Source organism: Culex pipiens, chromosome 1 (assembly GCF_016801865.2).
Source record: "Culex pipiens pallens isolate TS chromosome 1, TS_CPP_V2, whole genome shotgun sequence".
Classification (NCBI taxonomy): domain Eukaryota; kingdom Metazoa; phylum Arthropoda; class Insecta; order Diptera; family Culicidae; genus Culex; species Culex pipiens.
The window spans coordinates 138113824-138123282 of NC_068937.1; positions in this window are offsets into that span (position 1 = coordinate 138113824).

Below are 9459 nucleotides of genomic sequence, written 5' to 3' on the forward strand. Positions count from 1 at the left end.
AACGCCAAGGCAGTGCTGTAGAGCGAACGATTTATTTATTTTATTTGATGTGAATACTCAAAAGTTTTTTTTTCGAAAGTCATATCGACAATGAAATGAAAAATGGACGTAGCAATAACAAACAAAGCTCAAAAAATCGAACTTCGTAATTCGACATCGTTGAATCTTGAAACGAGTCAACCACCCAAATACACTCTAAATCAAAGAGGGTCGATCGGTTGAGTATGACTCCTATAGTGCTAAACCACCGGCACTTAAGCTCTTAGTATGCGGTTAGTGGTGCCTTCTGTTGCCACTATACTATTTGAGTAGCTACCACAGCTTTGCCTGATGCTGTATAGTATAGTCAAAGGTGAATGCACTTTGGTTTGCACCGCCTGGCGTTGAATCGGTCGTGGGAGGAAGGAAGGAACGGGTTCGCTGCAAGCCGGTTGATCCATGTGAAGGGAAACGCCATAAGGAAGGAGGGCCCCAGCAAGCGAATTGTAATCGAAACCAGCTTCAAACTAGTTTTGGGTCCAGCGTAACCACCTCCAATCACCCGAGGTGTCACCGGCTGGGTTGATTAAGCTAATCCGGAAATGTGTTTGAATCATTCTGTTTGTGTTACAGTTGAGCAACCACGCGTCCCCACCGGTAACCGGATCCAACCGCGATCCAACGGTACTTGGACGCTCGTTACATTTCGACCGTTCCCCCAACCTTTGTAGGTCAAACCACTGCTGCTGATCCGTTGTCGAACAGGTTCTGAACCAGAATCAGCTGAAGAGCGGTGTGATAGTGGTGACGGTGTGGTGGGTTGAACCGCGATCTATCATTCTGGTCGTCATACATGCCCGAATTTGATCCATTGCTTCACATCTGGCCATCGCGCTATCTTGTGCGACGACGTGCTACCGCGCTGCGCCGTTTTCTTCAAATCTGACTAGGACATCGCAAACCGGCTGTGACCAGTCTACATCGCAGTTCCCATATGTAGGTCTCGGCGCAAAGTACGAAAGCGTTCTCTTCTATACCTCCTTCTTCTTCTTTTGACGATCAACTCACAGAACCACGCACCGTCTTACGGTCTGAACCACGGTGAAAGATACCTTTCTCATCGACAGCAGCAGCAGCGGTGGCAAGCTCGTCATCGTTTCTTTTCGGATAGCCACCAGACCAACCCCAGCCGGGTCTACCAGACTTGGCCAAGCCAAACCCAAAGCCAGAGCTTAAAAGCTTTGCACAAAAATTTATGTCAACAAAGAGTTCAATGACCGGATTTAACGCTTCGTTCTCTTTCACTCACGTCGAGCCGTGAATGCCAAACCAAACACCATCGATTTGGGTGGGTGGTAGGGGCTGGGAGGAAGGGAAACTCGTCCGCTGCTATGACTGCGTGAGTGAGCCGAAGATTACGATATACTACACACCATCACACAACTGACGCCAGGTGTAGTGTCTCTCACTATAGTCGTCACCTGTATTGGTAAACGCAGTGTTTACTAGCAAGAAATTGAGCCTGAATTTGCAATTAAAATTAAACCTTTTTTTAACACTCCGACGACGCTGACGACGACGACGAGAGCGTAAAGTGTGTTTTAACAACACTGATCGTGCTGAAGATTGTATCGCCTTGTTCGGTGCAACTGCCACCGGGTCTTGTAAAACTTGTACGGCGCGGCGCTACTCTCTTGAAGCCTTAGCAATTGAGCCTAGTCCTGAAGCAGCGGCAGGTCGAAGATTTTGATAGAGTGCAATTTAAAATTTATAGTTTTTCCACCTGGCGTGTGTGCGTTGTGTGAGCTAACCGGCGCGCAAGATCAACCTCCTTGTTCAAGAGTAACGGAGGTTTGTCTCGATGCATGATTTGTTGCCACTGTCAGTGGGGACTAGTGTAATGCTAATTTCTTGCTTGGATTGCCCAGAACTGCACTATATTGACACGTGTATTTGAGAAAGAATGTGTGTTTCTATGTATTAAATCGTGTTAAATTTTATAATATTTCAATAAAAAGTATCCAATAAAACAAACAACTATAGTAATAATCAAACCTTTGGAGTCGCTTAATCTTAAAATTTTGAAACTCAGCAAAACCTTTTTAAAGTAATAAGCACCTTGAATGATATTTAGATTTATATTATTTTCAGAATCGGAATTTTTGCTGAATTTAAGAATAATTGATAAAAATGATATATTACTCTATCATGCGCCCTTTCATTCAAAATGAAATCTAAACGAGGTTTTCAAAATTTTTCTAATTATTTATCTATTGGAAAGTATAAGCCGTTGATGTGAATGGATCGAGATAACCTTAAATGCAATCATTTCCCATCAAAATTATTTTATGCAAAGCCGTAAATTTTGTAAAACTGTTGGTGACCACATTGCTCCCCCCCTGTGCTCTGACTTGTCTCAACTTTTGCCAACCGAATCAACTTTCTAAAATGTCTGGCTTTTGGAATTCACAAAAAAAATCCCCTCTGTAAGCTATGAACAATACGGTTGCACACGTCAGGTTGCGATTTACCTGGAGTTATTTTTAATCCTTATTGGCTGGTCAACTTCTTCACAGTCGTTCAACGAATTCGTTTTCTTGTTCAAATTTCTTTCGCAACGTGACGTTAAATTTTACGACAAAACAAAACCATGTTAATTTGAGAAATGTTACACTTATCGCCATTTCACCCACTGGGTCGCGATTTACGAGGGAGTGCGAAGCATTTGAACAGAGGAAAGCCACCATCGAAGAGAATGTTCGGAAAAAGGGGGCGAAATCTTTCACTTCGTTCCTCTGGTCTGCGCTGGCGCAAAAGTCAAACACACTCACATGCACGTGCCCCAGCTGCGTTTCACCCCGTGCCACCACCACCCACAAAGACAACATTTGTATTACATAAATGGGGCCTAGCGTCGTCGTCGTCATCTGGTGGGTGGGTGCTCGGGGAGCGAGCGAAAAACCGCCACATTTCGTGCCGATCTCCGAGTACAATCTGGGGTCGATCTTGCATAAAAAAAAGATGTAAATGAGTCCTCGAAACTCATTTCCAATAGTAGGGGCAATCCGGGTTTCGCGTTTACTACGGGGAGCTATAGAGTTGAACGGATTCGTGAAAGAATCGCGCACGAACCTCGAAGCCGGACTTCACGTCGGGAAGAAAGTTGTCTGCTGCCGAAGGAAGGGTAATTACGAAACATGTAAAACGTAAGAATTGTGCACGTTTTCATTGCATCCTCACGTCCCTGGTTAATCGGCTAGTTGGGAGGAAAAAAAAATGTTGGCTATCCACCAGCACTGGGACCTGATTGATTTTACATAATTTGACATGCTTAAAATTGTGTAATATTTGACATTTCTAAATCAAAATACCATATCATAAGTATACAAAATCTTTCCTTGACTAATTTCTTTTGATTTTGAAAATATTTAAATTAATGTTTTTAGTAGGCCATACATTTTGTGTCAAAGATAGGGGAACTATACCCTTTCTCAGCCTATTTCTAATATCGGCCTATCAGCACTTTAATCATGAATTACAGCTTTCATAAAGTGTTTTTGACTGTTCCAAAGTAATAAATAGTTCAAATAAAAGTGAGCAAGCAACTTTTCATTGTTGATACATCTGAAAAATGTTGATTTTATAGCGGAAAACGGCAAAAGTGATGAGAATTGGTCGAACGGCTTAGTGTGATTAAAATGGGTATATTTCCCCTACATGCATAAAGAATATAATTGTCTCCTAAATCATTGCCAATCAAACTGAAAGTATAACGCTTCTCCATTGCATAGTTGTCCAGAACGCAAAATTAAGTTGGAAATGGATTTTCCGAAAAATGGTGATGTTTTGGTGCTATGGTGTCTTCAGAAGAGTTGTTACAAATGGAAATGAGCAGCTTTTGGCTTGGTTCAAAAATCGATTTTTGATCATATTTTGGGTTTTAGGATAGTTTTACATAGAAAAGTTTTTTTTGACAATTTGGCTCAATTCTGAGGGCAAAGTTACATGGAAAAACATATAGTTGGACAATTTTCGAATTTCGTTAGGGTGGTCCCATACACATTTCCCTTGAAAATTTGACATTTTCAAATGAAGATTCTCTGGTATTTCTCAGCGTTTATAGTGCTATTTCTCCTCTTAGAATACAACCTGACGCTTAAAATTCACCCTAGTCATGAACCACCCTAATTTTGAACCAAACCAAAAGCTGCCCTTTTCCATTTGCAACAACTCTTCTCAAGACACCTCCAAAACGTCACCATTTTTCGGAAAATCCATTTTCCACTTAACTTTGCGTTCTGGACCACTGTGCATTGAATTGAATTCCCTACATGGCATTGCTTCAGCCATTCCAGAGATTATTTTTTTTTAAATTGTAGTTTTTGGGTCAAAAAACACAATTTGTGAACCACAAAACCCTATTTGCGATAGGACCACCCTAATTTTTGAACGAAAAATACTAGTTTCAATACTTAGACAAGGTATTTCCATGCCAAATTAGAGCCAAATCAAAACACTTTTTATCTGGTTCCTGCTGGTTTGACGTGAATTGTAGTATATAGCATTTTGAAAATTATGTTTGGAATTTGAAATGATTTTTAATTTTGCTCCCCTCCCTTCACATCGACCAGAGCCGAGGGACAAAATTTTTAACCTTCTACATCTCAACCCCAACTTTAGGTGAACTTCGATTTTGATAAAAAAAATAAGGATGGAAGTTTGATTTGTTTTATGTGATTATTCCAATGTTATTAAAAATTTCAATTTTTCTGGGGTCAACTTATTCTGTGATTTTCAATTTTATTTCAAATTTTTTTTATTATTATTTTTATAAAAATATAAGCTTTTCCCGGCAAACTTCGTCCTGCCCTGTTTTGGTTTCCTGACGTTTCTTGCTAGTTTGCTTATTCAGCCTCCTGTGATCAAAATTTGATTTTACGCAGCTTTTCTCATACAATCTCCAGATTATCCGGAATCGGTTCCAGAGCGGCTAAAGTTGTCACTTTTTGGCGTAAGAACCTTCCTTGGGCTTATACGAACCCAACGCAACAAAAAGCACCTCGATCCGACGCTCCATATTGAACTGATTCGCGTTCGAACAAAACCGTCGAATTTTTTATATATATAGAAGAAGTATGGAGTATTTTTTGAATTGCGCCAGCCTTAACGCATTATTTTACAAATGAAATGATAATGGTATCATCCTATAAAAGAAAACGTGAAAAAGAAGCAAAAAATTGAAAAAGTTGCTGTAAAATCATGCAAAAACTAAAAATGAAAAAGAGTATGATAGGAGGGAGTAGAATAAGCCAAATATTATCAGAAACAATCATAAACAAAACAAGATAAATGCAAAATAAAATACTTAAAAATTAAACAAGAAAACATCGAAGAAAGAGAGAAATAAAGTTTTTCGCTCAAAACGATTAGGAGGTCGGAAACACGTAAAAATGTATACTAATAAACTTGGTACCACCCTTACGCATTCTAGATTTTGAAAGAACATTATTCTATGTTGATTTCTAGCTTCATTATGTAAGAACGCTCTAAAAACTAACCTTGCAAAGTTATAAAAAAACACGAAATTTAAAAATGATTTTTTTTTCTAAATGAAAAAATGCCCTATAGGGTTATTGTAGATTCGAAAAGAAAATTGAATTTCCCATAAAATGACTTGTCCCAAAAATGGCAGAATTTTGGATACAGTTTGTGTATTTATTTGATGAGAAATACGTATTTTCGCCATTCTGAGTACGCCATCAAATCGGGCGTCCAATTTTACATAAAAGTCTATTTGACACTAGGCTGCAATTTATTGAAAAACGCGTCTTTTTTTCGATTGTTAAAAAATGGAATGGTTCGTACCGCTCTGCCGTCACGAGATACCAAAAAAAATGGAGCTCGAATTCATGATTAGGGACAAAAGTTACCCCTGAGGATAAAGTTTCAAGCAAATTGAAGAGGGGTCTGGGCAGCTTTTTCCGATTTAGTGTGAGTTTTCGGAGAATTACACAATTAAAAAACACACAAACAAAAAAAAACAATGCGTTCAGAAACTACACCCAAAGTTAAAGAACGAGGGGATAGTCCTCACGAAAAGAAACGTGAGGAAAGTGCTATTTTGCGATAGTAAAGTCCTCTCGCGTGTTCATTTCTTCATTGGAACAGTTCATCCTATTGAATGGCTTATATGGACAAATGACCGCCACTTAGTCACCGAACCATGGTGGCCCATACGGCAAAGGCACGGCTCAATAATCCGAAGGTCTTGGGTTCGAGTCTCGGTACCGGTACTCGGTACCGGTACTTGATAGATGAACTTTTTTTGAAGATGAACCCATGAGTAAAATACTCTCGGTAATTTCGGGATTCATCCTCTCCGTCCGCACACAGTACCATTTTACTACCGAATCGTGATCTTTATCCTCTCGTATGCCGATGCCCAGTTCTGGGTGTATATACCGTAAACTGGGGTGACTTTGATAGGTTTTTCAAATGCCCGTCAAATTAATATCTAAACATTTTTGAGAGTTTTGAGTGTGTAAGCATTAAGGGATATCTTATTATCGAACATATATCCAAAAATGTGACTGTAACATTGGATGTATCAAAATTAATGGCCAAATTAAATTTCTATCAATGTCACCCCGGGCTATCAAAGTCACCCCAGTTTACGGTATCAAGTATAAAACAAAATTTAAAAAAAAAATTCTAAAACAAAAATAATGTGTTTATACACAAAATGTATAGATCTTCCATGATCATTCCCGAAGCAACAGTCCGTGGACTTTGCCCTGTCATTGCGTTGCTCCCTTCAGAACATCTCCCCAGAAGTGAAACCCCCAGCTGTAAAACGGGACAACGGGAACGGGCCCCACATAACCTTCTTTCTGCTTAGCACTTCAAACCCTGTCTCTATCTCTCTCCCACACACACCTCATCTACAAAACACTAAACATCATTATTGAATTTTTATTCTTTTTTCTTCCTACTACTTTACTACTAATTACCATTTACATCATCCCACCTTCTCTATCAACCCTTTACACATCTCCCCCATTTCCCCCTCTACTTTCCTCCACCATCCTCATAACTTCACACCCTCCCCTACTAAAATATTCACCCTATTAAATAAATTCTCCCAACAAAACATTTCACAAATCTCTTTCAAAACCCAAAACCACCCTACCCCCACCACACCCCCCCCAACCCCAACAACAAACCCAAATACCACATTTCAAATATAATCCCTATAATTTTTTCATCATAACAAATCACTTCATACCTTTATCTTCCCCCCCACCCAAAACCCACAAAAAAATTCACAAAAAAAACCAATCAAACAACAATCAAAAACATCCTCTATACAAAACTAATAAAAAAAAAACAATCCAAACCCCCCATATAAACCACAAAAATTACAATAACAACCCCCTCCCCCACCCTTAACATCCCATATCAAAATCCATTAATCTACCAAATTAATTTATACCCCCCCCCTAACCCCTCCCTCAACCCCTCCCCCCCAATCATATACCTTCATTTACTACAAACAACTTCATCACACTCCCCTAACCACACACCAACTAACATCCCCCAATCAACCTCCCCAACCTCAAACCCCACCCCCACCCAACCCAAACACCCCCCATCCCTCATAAATAATTCACCCCCCACCTATCCACACCCTCAATATCCCCCCCCCCTTTCCCCTCCCCCCCTCTCCCACCTCCAATTCATATTCCCTCCACTCCCCCTCCTCCCCTACCAACTACCCTCTCCTAAACAATCACCACCCTATATCCCTTCCTCCCTTCCCTTCTAACATCTATTCCATTTAACCCCCTTCTCCTCATCCCAACAAAAAAAAATCATAATCAACATCATAACTAATAATTTCAACTTCCCAACTCAAATCCCTCCAATCCTATATCACCTCCCTTATTTTCCTTACCAATTCACTCTTACTACATCCTTACCTCTTATCAACATACCCCCCCCTCACCCCCATAAATCCCCACCATTCTTCAACTCCTACATTCATACTTACCACATACTCTTCTTCCTTCCCAACATTAACCAAAACAAATCCAAATACTTCTTCCTTAAAACCTTTAATATTATATTAAACCTCTATATAACTATAAATATACAAATTTTTTCCATTCAAAAACTAAATACCCCCCCCCCCCCCCCCCCCATTACTCATAAAATTCTAAGTTGATTAGCAAAAATGGTTAAGTAGTCAGAACTTGAAATTAAGTCGATAAAATTTTATGTTTTTGCCAGGAAAAAATGCCGTTTTTCTGCCACTGAAAATTTGCTGCAAAAATTTGAATTATGATGAAAATATTGTGATGGTAAATTAATTAAACTAAATAAGAAGCAACTGATGATTTGATGATTTATAACTCCTAGTTTGAAATTGATTTTTTTATTAATTGGCTTAATTTCTTTCTAAAATCATTCTATTGTTAATCAAATAATTGTACTTTTTTCTCTTCTCTGAAGTGAGAGAAATACATCCCAGATTAGGTTATCCAAACCACGATTATCCGAAATTTTGTTGAAGACTTCAGTAATCGAATCAAGAACATTTTTTATTTCTTTAAATTCCTTCAGAGATTCGAGATTTGTGCATATTTGAGTGGTTGATTGCCTGTTATGTTACCAAATGCTATTTCTCAATACTTCATAACTGCTATTTTCGGTCTCCATCCAAAATCCAACAGAAGATAAAGAAATAGTAGTTTTTTTCCAACAGGTTACAAAAAGACGAAAAATCATGTTTTGCAACGAGTTGAATATGTCAATCTACAAAATAATATCAATAAGTAATACTTTTCTGTCAGAGTAATGAAAACATGAACATTTCAGTATAGTTGGCGATGAAAGGCAAACTGTTTCGTAGTTTTACAACAGGATTGCAAAAAGTTTAGTATAGCACACAACTTTTCAACACTTGTATCGAATCGTATCGAAAAGGCTCGTTGAATAAATAAATTAATCGTGCTGAAAAAAACATCATTTTTAAAATTGGAAAACTCACTACGTCTTATTGTCTACAAAATGATTCCTCGACTTTGTACAGCTTGCGGCTCCAGAGATATCGCAGTTTGAAAATTAATATTTTTAACACTTTTTGCACAAAAGGCTAAACTTTGGGGAGATTTGGACAAAAATCAAGGGTCGTGCTTGTTATGATAGCCCACCAAATTTGAGTATGATCAGAAAATGTTGATATCAATTTGGCACATTTTGTGCATGATTGCAGTGGAATGACCCCAACCGGAACCTAAGATGACAGTTTTCGTGAGTTGCGCGTATTCACCGACAGATGGAAGGTGGGCCTCGTCGGAGTCCTCCCATCAAATACGCAACTCAAAATTTGCATGGGAAACTTTTTTTTTCATGACGGCTTTTGCGGCACGCTCACTTCAACTGTTCTAGACTAATATTTGAACGTGGCGTATCTCTAAA